The sequence below is a fragment of the Typopeltis vanoorti genome, chromosome 25, assembly GCF_054136105.1.
Source record: "Typopeltis vanoorti isolate ZY-2024b chromosome 25, IOZ_Tvanoo_1.0, whole genome shotgun sequence".
Classification (NCBI taxonomy): Eukaryota; Metazoa; Arthropoda; class Arachnida; order Uropygi; family Thelyphonidae; genus Typopeltis; species Typopeltis vanoorti.
Genome location: NC_143573.1, coordinates 56,904,347 through 56,917,209, shown reverse-complemented (window position 1 = coordinate 56,917,209; position 12,863 = coordinate 56,904,347). Strand labels below are relative to the sequence as shown.

The window sequence follows — 12,863 nt, the reverse complement described above, 5'->3', positions numbered from 1 at the left end:
CTGTCTTGTATACAACTAATTTAGTGTTCCGACTAATTTCTCTCTTATTCCATATGAATTTATTCAATTGACTTCCCACCATCCCAGCTTTGCTGATTCTGTTGTCTATTTCTATATTTAATTTACCATCTTCAGTAAAAATCGTGCCTAAATAGCTGAAATGTTTTACATGTTCCACAGGTTGTCCATTCACAACACAGTTGATATTTTCAATGATTCTGCCTATTTTCATTGTCTTTGTCTTTTTATTGCTGACCTTCATACCATATCTATTACAACAGCTATTCAATTTAGTCAGAGAATCTTGCAGACTTGTAGTGGATTTATTTAGAAGTATAACATCATCCGCATAAAGCAAAGAGCTGACATTAACATCTCCAATTTTGATATCATGTTTAATACCACTTTCCTTCATAATGTGATCCATATAGATAATGAATAACAGAGGGGATAATGTACATCCTTGTCTCACACCAGATTTAACATTAAACCATCTTCCTGTACTTCCTTCAATTCTAACTGCTGACTTACAACTCAAATAAAGACGAGGTATTGCTTGATATAATGCCCCATTGACACCATATAACTGCAGCGTATTGAATAGCTTCTCTCTTGGCACCTTGTCATATGCCTTTTCCAAATCGACAAAACTTAAATACAGATCTTTGTTATATTCCCATGCTTTCTCGACTATTTGTCGTAAAGTGAAGATCTGATCCTGACAGCCTCTATTTGACCTGAATCCAGCTTGTTCTTCACCAAGCTTTTCTTCCACAATTCTTCTCAACCGTTTCTCTTTCTCAAGTATACTTGCATAGATTTTGCCAGGAACACTCAGTAGGGAAATACCTCTGTAATTCTCAGATGCAGTTTTATTTCCCTTTTTATATATGGGTACTATGAGAGCTCTACTCCAATCATCAGGAATTAGTCCCTCTGTCCAGGCATTCTGAACTATGCAGTGCAGCCACTGTAAGACTCTCATACCACCATACTTCAGCATTTCTGGTCGAATATCATCTACTCCTGCTGCCTTTCCACATTTCAAGCCTTTGATGGCTTTTTCTACTTCAAGTAAGGATATGTATTCCTGACTGCATGCCTGGTCAGTGTGTTTTACCATTGTGCTGTCATCACTGCTTGTTTCATTTAGAAGTTTTTCAAAGTAATTACTCCATACTTCAAGGATATCTTTTTTCTCCCATTTTCATGTCACCTTTATCATCTCTAACTCCTTTTACAGCACACTTTCCTCCATTCCTAAGCTTCTTCAACAACCTCCAGAATATTTTGCCACCTTCTTGATATTTATTTTCTATATTCTTGCCAAAGTCCTCCCATGACTTTTGTTTAGCTAGTTTTACACAGTGTTTAGCATTCTTTCATTTGTCTCTATATTCTCTAAGAGCACAAGCTGACTTATTTGCCAGGAACTTTTGATATGCTTTCTTCTTTTCCTTCACTGCCTCTTGAACTTCCTGTGTCCACCAGGGAGTTCTGATTTTTTTTCCTTAAAGACAACCTCACCACATGCCTCTGGCAGAATCAATGTTTTCTTCAGAGTTTGCCACTGAATCTCCAAGGTTTGATTCCTGTTCTCAAACTGTTTCATTTTTTCTTCAATAATCTTTGTGTATTTTAGTCTACAGTTCACATCTGAGAGCTGCTCAACTTTTATTCACTTTAAAACTTTCTTACATGCTATTCTTTTCAATATGAAATTCAATTTTATCTTGCCCAAGACTAGATAGTGATCACTTCCGATTTCAAATCCTCTGTACACTCTGGTGTCCTGCACCAGGGAGAAAACATCACTATCAACAATAACAGTCAATGAGACTTTTCTTATTCCTAGCCTCTTCTCTCCATGTGAATTTGTGCACATTTTTACGTTGGAACATGGTGTTAGTAATAACCAGTCCATGTCCTGAGCAGAAATCCAACAGATATTTGCCATTATTATTAGCTTTGCTCTTTTCTCCAAATTTTCCCAAAATATTTTTGTATGTCTCACAATCATTTCCTACTCTGCTATTTAGATCCCCAACAAGGACCAACTTTTCATTTTTCATTGTGTCAGTGGCTTTTTCTGAAGCCTCAAAAAATTTCTCCACTTCTACCTTAGTAGAACTTTCTGTGGGACCATAGGCACAAATAAGGCTCATTGTCCAGTTCCCCATTCTCATATTTGTCCACATTACTCTACTTGAGACTGACTGCCATTCAAGAAGATTAGCCTCGTATTTTGTGTTGAATACTATGGCTACTCCTTCTTTTCCTTAATCATCATTGCCTGAATATAACATTTTGTATTTATTGCTCAGAAAAATCTCACCAGTTTTGGTTTTTTTTTTTGTTTCAGTCACCCCTATTATGTCGATCTGGTACTTATCTAATTTCTCAACTAGCTCCATTTCTTTGCCATTCAGGCTTCTTACGTTGATAGTACCGATCTTTAACTCTGGTGATGTTGAGTTGGGGTTTGTTTTCAGATTTGTTCCAGTAGCTGACTTTTCGCTGTTCGCCCTGGTTCCCTGGCGAAAACAAGGGGGCCTTGTTTAACCGGGTGACGCCCCAGCCGGCATGAAATTTTGTCATGTTGTACCATCATTTTTTATTTTGGTTTAACCAATAAGAATACAATTTGGTCGGCTAAATCCCAAATTGCCAGCCCATCCTCGTTTGTTCAGTATCCAAGTAGATACCCAACAGGGTGCACCACGAGAAGGTGAGGATTGGACATTAGGTCAGAAGCCCTGGTCGGTTCTCTGCATTCCTTTAAAGGCTATGTGGAGGTCTCCTCTCAGTTATACAACTTTGACCCTTAAGCACCCCCTCACATGCAGTTTTATTTTCCTTTTTATATATGGGTACTATGAGAGCTCTACTCCAATCATCGGGAATTCATCCCTCTGTCCAGGCCTTCTGAACTATGCAGTGTAGCTACTGTAAGACTCTCACACCACCATACTTCAGCATTTCTGGTTGAATATCATCTACTCCTGCTGCCTTTCCACAATTCAAGCCTTGTCCTCTTCCTTTTCTTCCATTTATAATCAGTTGAAGTATCTTATATTTTTCATTATGAAGTAGATGACCAAGATAGCAGTTTTCCTTCTTTTTATGGTATCTAAACGTTCACATGATTTCCCAATTTGTTCAGTACTTCCTGATTGGACGTTTTTGCTGTCCATGGGATTTTTAACATTTATCTGTATAATCACATCTCAAAGGCTTCAAGTTTTCAAGACAACATCAATATAGATGTTGTCTCCAAGTTTCTGCACCATACAGCAGTACAGACCATACACGACATTTAACCATGCGTACTCTAAATTTAAATTGTGGTTACACGGTGTTTGTTTTCATCAGGAGAAAATTTATTTCTTGCCATTTCAATTCTAACTTTTATTTCCATTTCTGGATTGCATTCTCATTTAACCAGCATCCAAGATATTTAAACTTGTCACTCTTTCTATTTCTTTACCATTTAGAGAACAAATCTAATTGCATGGATTTGTTAAAGAATACTTTGTTTATTACAAGTTTACAGCTAATTACAAACAGTTATAATTGTATGTGTGTGTGTATATATATATATATATTTCAAAATGAATAACCCTAGAGGTAGACTGAGAGGAAGCCAGCACACACTTTCAATATAGAGAGAAAGAAACCAATTCAACCCTACAGTGTTAATAACAGAAAGAAACCCAACTGAGTATATTTTTTGCTGAGCATCAGAGAATATAAGCAGTTTATTTAGCCTAATGGATGTTAATAGGTGGATTGTTCAAAAAAAAAAAAAAGCAAGCAGATCTAGAGGTATTGACAGGAGAAAATAAAAATAGGTAGTAGGAGAGTCATGTTTTCTTGATTGGATATGACCCTCAATAAAAATACATCCCTTCAAATTTAAAAAGACAAAACTTGCAATATGTGTAAGTGTATACCTGATCTTGTTTCTTCTCATGGCAAGTTTTATATGGCTATATGATATGTTAAGTCAAACCTCAACACACCTGAATTAAAAATGTTGTTTATCAAGAAATCTTACTCTTAGTAAGAGAATACCGTGAGTAGACATATAAATACAAAATTAATGACGGAAAATCTCACTAAAAAGATTTTTTAAATATATTTTTAATATATAATGTTCGCCTGTGTGTCACAGGCATCTTCAGTACATGTTAAGCTGAAATTAAACAATAACTGACAATTCCAAAAAGCACCACGTAAGTAGCTAGTGTACGATAACTAAAAAAGTCAATAAAAATTCCTAAAAAAAACTATATATATATATATATATATATATATATATATATATATATATATATATATATATATATAATAAAAGTTAGGAAAGATTAGCTGATTTGTAAAGTACTATCTCCCATAAAGGGAATACACGTAAACCATCAGATCTGTTTTAGTTAGGAGAGTGGAGTAAGTAAAGTTTCACATGTTTCTTTATAAAGCCGTTCTATGAGGAACCGACTTTTGCGAAGGACTCTTGTCTTTTTCCAATGGACTCTATGTCTGGTTAAGATGGCATTTTCTGCAAGTCCAGACTGTTCAGGTTTAAGGTACTGAATATAAGACTGGTGTTCTTCTGGTCGAATAGAGGCAGATCTTCCTGTTTGTCCGAAATAAAATAATCCACAAGAGCAAGGAATCGGGTAGACACCTGGATGATTAAGATGTGGAAGCTTGTCCTTAGGAGAAGTAAGAAGGGTGGAGATTTTTCTGACCGATTGAAAGGCAACAAAAATATTCAGTGGTTTTAAAACTTTTGCTATATGTTTACTAATGAAGATCTGAAATTTTATTTTTGAAATCTAATGAACTGATACTTATATAAAAAATACTTTAGATTTCAAAAATAAAATTTCAGATCTTCATTTGGACGTTTTTGATATCATGATCAGTTTGAATGTTGTTTCTTTATTTACAAATGTTCCTTTATCTGAAAGTATTGAATTACTGCAAGAAGAATTTCCTTCAGACATTGTAAAAATATTTGATTTTGTAATGCATTCTGGCTATTTTTCCTTTAAAAATAAGTTGTATCAACAAATTGAAGGAACTGCAATGGGCAATCCTCTTTCTCCTGCTATCTCCAACTTCTTTATGGAACATTTCGAAAAACGTATCTTTGACAACATTTCTACCAGACCTACTCATTGGTTCAGATATGTCGATGACATTTTTGCTATTTGGAATGGCTCTTCTGATGAACTTCAACAGTTTCTCACTAAGTTAAATGCACTTCATCCAAGAATCCAGTTTACCCTAGAAATAGAATCAAATAAGCAGTTAGCCTTTTTAGATTTCTAATTCTTCGCCAACCAGTTGGTAACCTACATTTCTCAGTCTATAGAAAGAAGACTCATACTGGCCATTATATCCATGCTGAATCTCATCACCATCCTAGTCAAAAGGCAGGAACTATTAAAACACTGGTTCATCGAGCCAACTCCTTTTGTTCTTCAGACGATCTCTTACAGAAAGAACTGCAATATATTACTTCTTCCTTTCTATCTAATGGATACAAGAATTCCTTCATCAAAAGAGCTTTGAGTAGTTTTAATATGTTTTCCTCTTTAAATACAGAAGAAATAACACGCATTCCTGTCCCTTATGTACGCGGCATTAGTGAACGTATAGCAAAAGTTTTAAAATCACCGAATATTTTTGTTGCCTTTCGACCGTTTAGAAAAATCTCCACCTTTCTCGCTTCTCCAAAGGACAAGCTTCCACATCTTAATCATCCAGGTGCCTACCCAATTCCTTGCTCTTGTGGATTATTTTATTTTGGACAAACAGGAAGATCTGCCTCTATTCGACCAGAAGAACATCAGTCTTATATTCAGTACCTTAAACCTGAACAGTCTGGACTTGCAGAAAATGCCATCTTAACCAGACATAGAGTCCATTGGAAAAAGACAAGAGTCCTTCGCAAAAGTCGGTTCCTCATAGAACGGCTTTATAAAGAAACGTGAAACTTTACTTACCCACTCTCCTAACTTAAACAGATCTGATGGTTTACGTATTCCCTTTATGGGAGATAGTACTTTACAAATCAGCTAATCTTTCCTAACTTTTATTGTATGTATATATATATAGTTTTTTTTAGGAATTTTTATTGACCTTTTTAGTTATCGTACACTAGCTACTTAGTTGGTGCTTTTTGGAATTGTCAGTTATTGTTTAATTTCAGCTTAACATGTACTGAAGATGCCTGTGACACAGAGGCGAACATTATATATTAAAAATATATTAAAAAAAATCTTTTTACGTGAGATTTTCCATCATTAATTTTGTAAGAAATCTTACAATAACCTAAAAAAATATGTGACTCACCTTAAAATGTGAATTAACTTGGAAATATTCACTATAAGAATCCAAAGTGCTGGTTTCCCTTTATAGGTCCACTAGTAGACTGTTATTTTAAGAATTGAATCTTCAAAAAAATCTACAGAATTCATATATCATGATAGCTTAAATTGGCATCAAGATATCCTTCATCAAAAGAGCTTTGAGTAGTTTTAATATGTCTTCCTCTTCAATTACAGAAGAAATAACACACATTCCTATCCCTTATGTACATGGCATTAGTGAATGTATAGCAAAAGTTTTAAAACCACTGAATATTTTTGTTGCCTTTCGACTGGTCAGAAAAATTTCCACCTTTTTTGAGATCCTAGTAAAATATTGTAAACCAGTAGACTTCAGCTATGAAAAACCTTATTTGGGAATACCACAAGCAATCAAATCATGAGGCTTGTACAGTTGATATTGTTTTGAAGAAAGAAAAAAAAATTTGTATTACATATCTTTTATATGTTTTTGGTGAATACCTTGAAGATAGACAGAAATAAATATTCATCAAATAAGTCAGTGTATTTTGTTGTCTGTTGTGGGAAAAACTTCATGGATATTTAAAAAAAATTACTTGAAGCATATCTCATAAAAACATATTATGATATATTACCCCTTAAAAATTCTGTTTTACAGATTATCTGTTTTTATAGATACTTCCCTCGGTACCATTTACAGAGAACTGACATCCAGCATTCCTCCACTTTACTCTAAGCAAATTTCCCAAAGTGTTACTCATGCCACACAATTAGTACATGGAATGTTTTAGTTGGTATACAGCAAAAATAATTAAAAATATTTCTGACTGCACAAATTTGAACTAAAAGTCGTCTTCTGCTGTCTCTTAGAATGATAGACAGTATGACAGCTTAATAAGGATTGTTACTGAAAAAAAAAAGCATAACTCTTACCTATTTACTTGCTTTTTCTAGAAAAGTATAAATATTTCAAATAAAATGTTATTGATGGGTGAATTAAGTAGGGAGAAAGAAGCCAACAGTTAGTTAATACCAAAAACATTAACACATGCTGTATATTTATTTTTACGCTCTGGCTTTGGTGCTGCAATGGCACCCATGGGTTTTATCACTTAGCAACCTTAATCTGTCCTTGCAAGGGAAATTTATATCAATTTTCCCTGCTCAAAATTAAAACAGGCATGATTATTAAAGAACTAGGGCTGTGGCATATGTACCTTAATCAAGGCAATGATTCCTTCCCATTCTTCATGAGGATGGGAAGAAATTTAATAGAAATTATATTTCTATTAAATACTGCCCATGAAATTAGTTTGGAGGTGTTGCAAAATATGAAGCAACATCTGTAAAGGTTGCAAAATAGTCTTCATAAGTACTTCCCTGAGCCTGACAGTAAATTTGAGTGAATAAGAAATCTTTTCACTCAGATATGACTTCAGATCCCTGAAAACTGCACAGAGAACAAACTACGCTACACTACCTCATTCTGGTTCAGCATTAATTCTGGATATCAAATCCTGTAATACAAATCATTGAAGTTCCTTCTGCCTTTCTTAACTCCATATATGTGAGTTTGAATTCTCTACCTTGCTGTGAGTATTAAAACAAAAAAGTCAAATTTCCTTATTAATGTAGAACCATATCTTTATTTTAAACTTTCAGATATTGAACCTGCTATCCCCGTGTGGCATTTGGCCACAAGTAGTTCCATTCCTCACATTAAATAATGATTTGTTTTGTATTCCAGTTAAAGATTATTATTATTATTATTATTATTTTTTTAAATTGTATTTTTTTCTATAATCTTGATTTTCCATATTATGTCTCCCTAGAATGGTAGTACGATTATGAGGTTGTGCCCCAAAAGTGGTACTTGATCCATGCGACTTTGGGAAAAACTACTATAAGCTTATGAAAATGCAAGCAGTGGGTACTTAACATCCATTTATATCAACTACTAACATGCCAAACCAGCTTCTCCATCTCTGTATTCTCTGGAACAACCTTCCTTGTGTTTCTACTTGACTATAATCTTCAGCCGTTGTAAAAAAATCATCAACATGTTCCTTCTTGTTCCTTGACCTCTATCCCAAACACATCACAATACCAACTACAAACCTACCAAACCAGCTTCTCCATCCTTGTATTCTCTTTGAACAACCTTCCCTGTGTTTCTATGGACTATAATCTTCAGCTGTTTAAAAAAATCATCAACATGTTCCTTCTTGTTCTTCAACCTCTATCCCAAACACATCACTAAGGTTTTACAATCTTAGTTTGATGTAGGAAAAGTAAATAAATAAGATAAAAGTTGTGTGAGTGTGTATGTAAAGTTTTCTTAACTTGGTTCTATTATAAAGATGCCAAGAAATTATATCCTTGGTTTTAATGCTTTATACAAGTAGCAAAACAATATTTGGAACGGATTTTATAATGTGTTTGCCATTCCATTACTTATAACAGGACAGAATAGGTTTTTTTTTTGCAGTACCCACCACCTGTCAGCAATGGGAAGAGAATTTTGATTTTTATAATTAATGAATTAAAATATCATTTATGGAAGGTTAGAAAGAAACATGGATTTGATAACCAACAATATGACATCAAAATGATTTATACTATTATATCTTTTATTGTTCAGTCAGACGAATTTTGTATTTAGGAAGAAGCATTCTAAAAGATATAAAATTTTTGACTACCTCTGGTGTAGACCACCTACGTTATGCAATATTCACCAGGGGGGAGAGAAAAATCTGTTTATTGTTGCTATGAGAGAGGTTTTTAAATAGTTCCATCTTCTTAATTCAATGTGATCTTATAGTCAGTTGCAGGGATGACTGGAAAGCAATCCCAGGCAGAGAAGACCAACTCAAGGCAATTAACTCAGATGAGGCCTACCACCTGGGTATTCGACATCTTTGCACTTTAGTTTCAATAGTTCTTTTGGTTGGTCATCTATATGAAATTGGTGAAAAAGGAAAACTGATAACCTTTAGCTATATGATGATATAAAGAGCTGAGGTCATTTCTCTATCTCCCATACTATCTGTCTATCTTTTCTTTCTCCTAATACTACTATCCAGGCTCTCTTGTACCCGTATGCTAACTACTCTAGGCCTGTGATGAGCACCCATTTACTTTTTTCACCTCGATAAAGGTTGAATAGTGGCCCTTTGCATTATGGAATATATACAAGTAGCTCAGTTGTGAAGATACTTCACATGCAAAAACATTGTTTTGCTTACTTGGATAAAGGATTAAAAACAATAATAGAATTTCTTGGCATCTTTAACATATACACACACACACACACATGTATACAGTCATCCTTCGACTTACATCAGGATTCCGTTCCATCAGGCAGGACATAAGTCGGTTCAGACATAAGTCGATACATTAAAGCAACAGAGTTATAGGGTTTAGGGACTTAATTGTAATAAGTATACTATCATTTTAATTTTTAAACCTTATAAAACTGTACTGTTCGTTACTGCCACTGTAAAACAGGAGAATAATCGACCAAATCTTCCTCCACAGTCACATATTCATTATTTTCCCAATGTGAAGGATCAGGCTGCAGCTCCTCTGGTGTAACCTCTGTTTTTTTTTGTTTTTTTTAATGAAAATATCCAATGTGCTTTGCTTATTCCTCTTCTTCATTTCATCATAATTTGTTTGTAGCAAGCAAACACATACTTTTCTTTCTACTAATAAGTAGCGTTAAATATTGGGATTCACGTCTTCAGCCATTTTGAGAACATCGCTAACTGCAGAGAATATTTCTGCAAGTGAATTGCAGAAATATTCTGCAATTCTGCAATAGACTGTGAATTGTTTAACTACCTCTTCATTTCTTGTTCTTCTTCGTTGGTCAACCCTTCAGGGGCACTTCCTCTGAGTTGAACTATGTCATCATCATTCACTTCGAGATTCAGATTGTTTGCTAGGCCCACTATTTCTTCACTCAACTTACAAAGGTCTTCATTTTTTTCAAAACTTCTAAAATCGTGCACAAACCTTTTTAATGTCTTTTTCCATATGCCACTCATACATTGAGAGATCACTTTGTCCCAAACTACAGCAATGTTTTTAATAGCATGATAAATATTGAATGCTTTCCAGAATTGAGAGTCTAGTCATTTCTTTCATTAGCAGAAATGGCTTGTGAAAAAGTTCTCCATAGATAATGAACCTTAAACACTACTAGAACTCCCTGATCCATTGGTTGGATCAATGAAGTAGTGTTTGGAGGGAGAAACATGACTTTGAACTTGGTGAAGATCACCGATATAAGATGGATGACCTGGAGCATTATAGAATTAATAAAATTTTAATTTCTACATTTTCTTTCACACAATAGCTTTCCATTTTACTTGCATATTGATTAAGGCATCCTCTAACAATTTTTGAGTCATCCACGACTTCTTATATCTCCACTAATGAACTGGAAGAGTATGCTTCCTAATGTTTTTGAAGGCTCGAGGATACTCACTGTGATATATCACAAATGGTTTCAGTTTGTATCCAGCCACATTACCTTCTAACAGAATCATAACACGGTCTTTAAGAGCATTGAAACCAGACATAGATTTTAGCTTTTTTTGGATGAATTGTCTGCTCAGGCAATTTATTTGTCACAGCAAATAAATATTTGCTATGGCAAATAATTTTATCCAATTTCTCCACAAACTCCTTGGCAGGCTTCTCATTGGAACTTGCAGATTCATCATACGTTTTCACATCAGTGCAAAATGCTGAACCAACCAGAAGAAGCGTTGAATTTGTAGTCATAATTGGGTCCTGCATTCTCTCTTCAACATGTTGAAGACACTTAGTGCATTAGCGGTTATGGTCATAGTGCTAAGGGGTATGCGTTTTTGGTTCAGGTCCTCTATCTATGATGCAAGCAGCTTTTCTATATCACTGATAGGACCTTGTCATTGCTTTGTCACTATCATTGAACTTGCAACTTCGTTTCAAGATCAATTCACCTCTTTTTCTGTGATTCTTCACTAGGTTTTTTAATTGGGTGTGTAGGAACTATGTTGCACAAAATATTGCAATATTTAACAATAAATACACAAGTAACATATTTTTCATACACAAAATCAACAGAGGAACTGTTGAAGCCAAGTACCGACTGCTGAGGGAGGTTGCCACTGAATGCGCTGTTGCTACTGCATTGTTGCTAAATAAAAACCTTTTTACTTTATGCTCGCTTGCGGCTTGTATAGTCGAAAATGCTCTTTATTCTATTATGGGATCATGGACGCATCTTTGAAAGGATGTTAAGTCGAGGCATGACTGTATATGTTAAATATATGCTTTATTGCATATACATATATATATATATATATATATATATATATATGCATGCTTTTAAACCAAATGACAAATATTCTTCATTATCCTACTAAACAAATATTAATTTTTTTTATTATTATTATTATTATTAAACAAGACCTCATGGAGTCAAAGACTCATCTAGGAGGTCCTTTTATCTTACACACACATCTCATCATACCGTGTCTTAAACACATTCAAACTACTTGCAGACACCACGCTCTCAGGCAAGGCATTCCAATCACTCACAACTCTGCACGAAAAAAACCTGCCTCTCACACCCACCTTATACAGTTTCCAGGGATGACCCCTGGTTCTCCCCTGATCTCCCACTATTCTCTGTAGAACTTCTCCACCATTGATCCTATAACAACCCCTTACCAACTTGTAGGTCTCTATCATATCTCCCCTCTTCCTTCTCTCCACAAGACTCTGCAAATTACATCTTTTCAATCTTTCCTCATACTCAACATTCCAGAGGTCAGAAACTACCTTAGTCAGTCGCCTTTGGACCCTTTCCAACATCTCTTCATCCTTCTGAAAACCCGGTGACCAAATCTGGGCACAATAGTCCAAGTGTGGCCTAATCAAAGCCTTATACATTGGAACAAGTATCTCCCTACTTCTACATGTCAGTGTCCTCCGCATCATTCCCAGAAGTCTTTGTGTTGTCTTCACAATTTTGGCGATGTGTCCCCTAAATTTTAGATCCTTATCCACTATCACCCCTAGATCTCTTATTTCCTCTACTTCCAACAATATATTCTCACCAAGCATAAATTCTGCATCCCATCTTTGTTTTCCAAATTTTAAAACTTTACATTTTGCAACATTGAACTCACATCCCCATTTGCTTGCCCAATCACTCAATTTATTCAAGTCTTCTTGCAAGGCCACAACATCTTCACTACTCTTTATGGTTCGTCCCAACTTTGCATCATCTGCAAACAACTGAATATCTCCATCCAAATCTTCACCAATATCATTAATATATAAGTTAAATAGTAATGGCCCTAAAACAGACCCCTGAGGCACTCCACTAGTGACTTTCCTTTTCCTGGATATTGCACCCCCATACACAACTTGTTGATACCTATCAGATAGCCAGTCTCCAATCCAATGCACTAATCTAATATCCAACCCCATCTGCTCTAGTTTGAC

At 35.0% G+C, this 12,863-nt stretch overlaps 1 protein-coding gene across 1 annotated transcript in view; it reads left to right on the top strand.

The window, feature by feature from the left end:
* Positions 1–12,863, top strand: part of Sbf (SET domain binding factor) — a 631,948-nt gene that overhangs the window by 355,799 nt on the left and 263,286 nt on the right. The window lies entirely within an intron of this gene.